General features: G+C 36.2%; 1 long non-coding RNA gene across 7 annotated transcripts; it reads left to right on the top strand.

Moving 5' to 3' along the window:
• Positions 1–1,123: 1,123 nt before the first annotated feature.
• On the top strand, positions 1,124–5,171 carry LOC113316921. 7 transcript variants are annotated; one of them, XR_003343092.1, is made up of 8 exons: positions 1,124–1,613; positions 1,820–1,854; positions 1,974–2,039; positions 2,135–2,378; positions 2,467–2,644; positions 2,794–2,937; positions 3,616–3,741; positions 3,871–5,171. It is a non-coding gene; the product is annotated as an uncharacterized LOC113316921 (long non-coding RNA). The 7 variants fall into 7 exon arrangements; XR_003343090.1 differs by having other exon boundaries at positions 2,495–2,937; XR_003343088.1 differs by having other exon boundaries at positions 2,467–2,937.
• Positions 5,172–5,910: the final 739 nt, after the last annotated feature.

The raw sequence follows: 5,910 nt of genomic DNA, 5'->3' as shown, positions 1-5,910 counted from the left end.
ATTGATGAAATTAAATCAGGTATTGATATTTTGTTTCGAGATATTGATATGAACAGTTATAATGGCATGAGGTATTAAAGTTTCAATTGGACATTGGGTAGCTTTGGGTTGTGTAAAACCATCCGATTTTGAAGAACTTTTAAGGTGAAGGTCATAGCTAAATAATAAAAATCATTTATAAGAGATATTGATTGTGGGTTGTTGATGTACTTGAACGGGTGCTAGCTAATAATAATTCCTCTGAGAAGTTATTATGCAGTCGAAATACTGCAAGTTTGATTTCTATCTGCAATTCTCATTTTTCGAATGATAAAAACAGTACAAAAGCTATTTAATTCGATTATAGTTTCCATTTCTATGTTTCATTTTACTGTAAACATTGATGACACAGGAAACATAATACTAGCTCCCAAAGGTGACAATCGTACCAGAGATAGATAATGGGTTTAAGTATACTATTTTCTCTCTTTACGTTTTGTTTTGTAATCAAAAATATTGACTTACTTTGTTTGTTGAAACCAGAGGTTGAGTCGGACTGTAAGACCCCGATGATACCTCGAAATGGTTAAATTCTTCTTCTTCTTTTTTGTCAATTTATGTGTACCGCAAGTTTCACCCTTTAAAAGCAAGATTATATTATTTTCATACACAGTTTCCCCATCAAACATAGATGGCGGGTTTTACGTTTTGTTATTCAGTTAGGGATGCTGCGTATGCCCAATATATGTACACTAAAAGGAAAGGTTGAGCCGGGGCCGTAAGGCCCCGGTGATACCTAGTAAATTTATGTATTAACACCGTGTTATAGAGAACTCATTAGAAACCCGCTCCATATGGGTATTCCCCATACCCGTCCGCCTCAATTCATGTGAATAACGTGGCGGATATGGGTATTTTTTTACGAATGGGGCAGCGACTGGGATTGGCATACCCGTCCCATGGTCATCCGTGCTCCGAAGTCCAAAGCTTATATATTATATTAGTTACACTTGGTTTACACCGAAAATTTAACTGGACGTTACTAAACGCCGGTTAGGTGGACAAAACACCCGTGAGAAACTAAAACTTTCTAACCTCTCTATATCCTTGTAAAACTCGAGCTCCTCACTGCGCCTCTAGCTGTTCTTCCATGCCTCACCAATACATCTTCTCTTCAAGATTTTTCGCCCGACCAACTATTTCATTAACCGGAGCTAAATCCTGAATTGCTCTTTCATTACAATGCAGTAATCAGTCTATCTTCAATTCTAATTGGTCATGATGCAGATGCAGGATCGTAATGGTTTTGGCTGCAAAAACCAGCGAGAATAGCAAGGAAATCAATGGTATTAGTGGTGGAATTTAAAGACGAAGATCAATTGCAGAATGGGTTCATGTTGAGGGTGATGGAGATGACAGTTAACAACAACAAATCTGGGGCTGTTTCGGGTTCGATGTTGTGCTGTAATCGGGGATTTCGGTTTTAGTGTGTATCTAATTTTGAAATTGAACCTCCAGATTTGGATGCGGTGCGGCTATTGTTTTGATTGGGTTCTGAAATTGCAAGGGCATCGACAACCCCAAAACTGAAGTTGTTAGTTTCAGTTACTTTTAACTGTCTCTTGAGATTTAAGGTAATTTCATCAAATATCCTAATTTTGAAATCGTACCTTCAGATTTTGTAGCCCAAGATTTGGATGATTTTATTAGGGTTTGCTTAGTTTTTTAGACTATTTTCAAATAATTGAGTAAGAATGTAAAGAGGTGATTTACATTAGACGGCTTATGCCCTAAAAAGATAGCTAATTTGGGCGTGTTTTCTTTCATAAACAACTTGCAGGGAGGAAATAGTATACACCTTTCCAAAGTCACAAGGTACAAGTTCCGTTTTATTTTTGTTTGATTACTCTGTAATCAAGGAATTTTGCAGTCGCTGACCTACATTGCGAGTCCACTATAAGCATTCCCCTTAACAATCTCTTTGTGGATTTCAGTAAAATTATATGGGAAAAGGCGCCTAACGGTCCATAGCAGGAGTTGTTCAAGAAGAACTTGCAAAGGTACCTTTATCAATTATTATGAGCGTATTTGTTTGTAAATGATAAAAAAATGCATTCTGTACCTAAATTGCCATATGTTAATTGGGGTATTACAGGCCATGTCCAATCATGGGTATGAGATAGTTCAAACTCTTATCGTGGATACTTAGCTAGATGTGCATGTGAAAAGGGCAATGAGATAGCAACCAATGCTTCTTAGAGATTTAGCAAGCTCGTTCTCTACACCACCAGTCGAAGATCCGAACATTGTCGTGTGCCTGATTAGTTGTTCACCAGGCTTAAAAACTTGATCTTTAAACATTGTTATCGGTCATAAATCAAACACTCAAGTAATTTAAGGTTAGGATCTCTTTCTCCAGTTTAATTATTTAATTGTATCTCTATAAGTCTGTACAAACCAAATCACCAAACTCATTTTCCATTGAAGGAAAAGTAAAATGATTTGTATGATTTAGAGTTTAGACTCCTTTTCCTCTCAAATGGGAGAGTTAGAGTTTATGAAAGATTCATGGAGCTGAACATGTCAATGTGGTGATGGAAACTACTAGAATGCCTTTCTTAACGCTTGGATTTTGAAGTGGCGTATATGCCGCTTGAAGTAGAAGGTAATTATTCTCCTGGAAAACGCATTACTACATTATTTTGGTTATACTAAATCACTGAATTGTAAATAATTTTATTCTCTAATATTCTTATTCCCTTTATCATTACATCCTTACTTATTCCACATCAAGTAAGTCTTTGTTCATATTAGTCATACGATTAGGCTTGGAAGTGAATAACTTGCTTGGTGGAGAAGATGTAATGAGAGTTTCAGTGGACAATAAAGATGATGTGAAACAGGATTTTCCACATTCTTTGCAGCGTAGTCTGGGCTGAATTTTCACCTATTTTGGAGGTATCTCTCTCTCTCTCTGTCTCTCAATTGCAAAAATGAATTCTGCTCTTTAAGCTATCACGAGTTTGTAGCGAGCATTATCTTGATTTTTGACCAATGGATGAGGTCATTAAAGAAATATTAATAGCTTTACCATCATCTACTTATTACCCCTATACAATCCAACAGATAATTTTAACAGTGTTACTCATGCCGTACATACGTTGGTTTTCGGTACCCAAGTGGGAGTGATGGCAATGGGAGTTACTGTACCAATTGTCATAGTAGTTCAAGGCACTTGGACCATGTTTGCGTATAAGTGTTGCTGCTGTTGGAGTGATACGTATGATCACTGAAGCACAAGGATGAATTTTGAAATGAGATTTTGAAAAATAGATTCGTGAAAGCCCTTCAATTTAGAATTTTGGTAGTTATTGGGTCGAAATAAATTGTAGAGCTGTTGCATACATATCCGAAATATTGCTTCTGATTGATCCATTTATATTGGTCTATATAGGAATTTTGATCGATTGACAAGAAGGAGCTAGCTCCACTTCAAGAGATTATAAATATTGTTCTTTTACTGCTGCTAATATTAAATTATACTGTATTTAGTGTGTATATGATATTTCAACAGTATAGGAGTTTATGGCTCTCAATACTTTGTGTTGACAATTCACATACTCTACCATTTGGCAGGAGGAGTGGTTTTCCAAGTTCTCTATTATCAACTACCTAGACAGGGCTACTTTCAAATACATTCGTTGTACTGCCAACATGACTCGATAAGACTACACAGTTGTTTTACTGATGCCCTTAACTAAAGTAAGTTTTTAAAGGGAGTTCTTAGTTTTGTTGTTTGGGCTCTCTTTGTTGTTTTTATTTCAAGTTATAACTTACTTATTTGTTTTATTAAGGATTAATTTTTTCAATGTGATATTCTTGACTATACAGGTCGGTTGTCGTGCATAAAACAGATCCGCGCTTAACGGACTCTGATACAATTCTTGCGATATCCGCTATCTATAAGAGAGGAAATCTGTTGAGGTCCCATTATATGACTTCAAGTGTAGCAGTCGAAGAGTATACAGGTTGGGCCTCACCCGATTGAACAGTGAGTACATAATAATGGTTTTGATGATCTTTCACAGAATTTTAATTAGCTTAGGATATTTTCTCACTAGGCAAAAGGAAAAAGAATCAGTAGGAAGCGGGAAAAAAAAATGAAACAGAAATTTATCTTTCGATAGATGAGGAGAAAACTACATTGTTGTTGTCTCAGTTTAGCATATTGAGGTCGTGACTTCGTTACCTGATTAGCAAGTCATTCAATATATAGTTGAGCTATTACCATGTGCAAACTTATTTTTTTCCATGTATCTGTACTGTATTGGACTTCTGAGCTGTCTAATAATTTAGTAAAAATTACTTGCGGTTTCAGTAAAATTATTTGGTTTAATTCTTAAACTCATGTTTTATTTCCTTTTCTTTTTCTGTCCTATAATTTTTTTTTTTGATGCAATTACCAATGAATTCTGCAAATATGACGCTAACGACTTATCGGAGACATGTATGCATATAGTTCACACCATATTGGAAAAATATTAGGCACTCACATTCAGTGTAGGAGATGCTAGAAATGCTAGGGTTCATCCCAAGTGTTTTGATGTTCATTTGAGGTTTAATTACAGACAGTAGCCCCATCTATCCCAGCCATTGTTTTTCTATATATTGGCAAGTTTTTAATTTGAGTGTTGTTGTCCCATTGTTGGTTTTGTAAACCTTCATTAAAATTACCACTGTGTCATTATTATCATCAATTTGTTCTAATATGTTTTTGAATGGATGGATTGAGTTTATTCTCATTGTAGTCATGGTTCATTCTACGTTTTGGTGGCAGAAGCCCCAAGGCTATTGTTTGACTATGGTTGGCAAGCTCACAGGAAATGGAAATGGAAATGTCTTCCTTGGACCAACCCAATGGAGACATTGGCTGAGAAGCTGGTGGCATGAGGTGTACTACTTGGTCATTGGAGGTGTACTATTTGATATGGGAATTACTTTGCTCATTATGGGAGGTGCTGGAAGTAGTACAGGTTATGGGGTGAATGGTGGTTTGATGTTGGAGATGGTGGGCAGAGGGGGTGAATATGTGGTTGTAATGCTGGCACTGGTGGTTGTATTAGGAATTTAGACTGTCTACAATTTTCTGTCAGGATTAGTAATGTGATTCCTTTATTCATTACTTTGCCATTAGTGATATTGATCTCATTAAATATAACTGATTTTCCATGTTCTTATAAATTTATCAACAATAATTACTGGCGCCAAAGGGCACACCAAATCAAAAATGCATCATTGCCACGGGTGGGCCGAAGCCCCGCGAACACCAAATTTTGATCTCATTAAACATGACTGATTTTCCATGTTCTTACAAATTTATGGAAAATTGTTTTCTATGGAATAAAGAATGACTGGTGCCAAAGGGAGTTCCGAATCAAAAATGCATCACCAACGAGAAAGCCTCACGCACACCAAATTAAAAATACATCGCCATGGGGAAGAAAAGAATACTGACAAATATAGTCGAAAGATAAATAGAATTGCCCTGAAGGTTTTTTTTTTTTTTCCTTGAAGGTTTGAAGGTTTGTTATGCCATAGTGTTTGTATCCAACGTAATGAAAGAGCTTTGAAGTCTACAAAAAACCTAAAATAAATAATAACAAAATTGCATCAATCTTTGGGGTCCACGGAGTGACACATTCCAGCATGTTGTTGTGAATGACACTCTCTTAAATTGGGAGTCTGTCATCTGGATCAAACGGAGCTTGCTCCATTTTGGTTTTTAAATGAATGATAAATCTCCCCGTCGGAAGATAAATACAATAAGTTTGGAGTCTGTCACGGAATTTGCATCAGTAAATTCAAAACCAATGCCTCAATATTTCCCCAAGACATACAAGTTGCTTATACAAGTTGCTTAGAAATGGTTGA

Source organism: Papaver somniferum, chromosome 10 (assembly GCF_003573695.1).
Source record: "Papaver somniferum cultivar HN1 chromosome 10, ASM357369v1, whole genome shotgun sequence".
Taxonomy (NCBI): domain Eukaryota; kingdom Viridiplantae; phylum Streptophyta; class Magnoliopsida; order Ranunculales; family Papaveraceae; genus Papaver; species Papaver somniferum.
The sequence above is the reverse complement of the archived record's forward strand: the minus strand, read 5'-3'. Positions and strand labels throughout refer to the sequence as shown.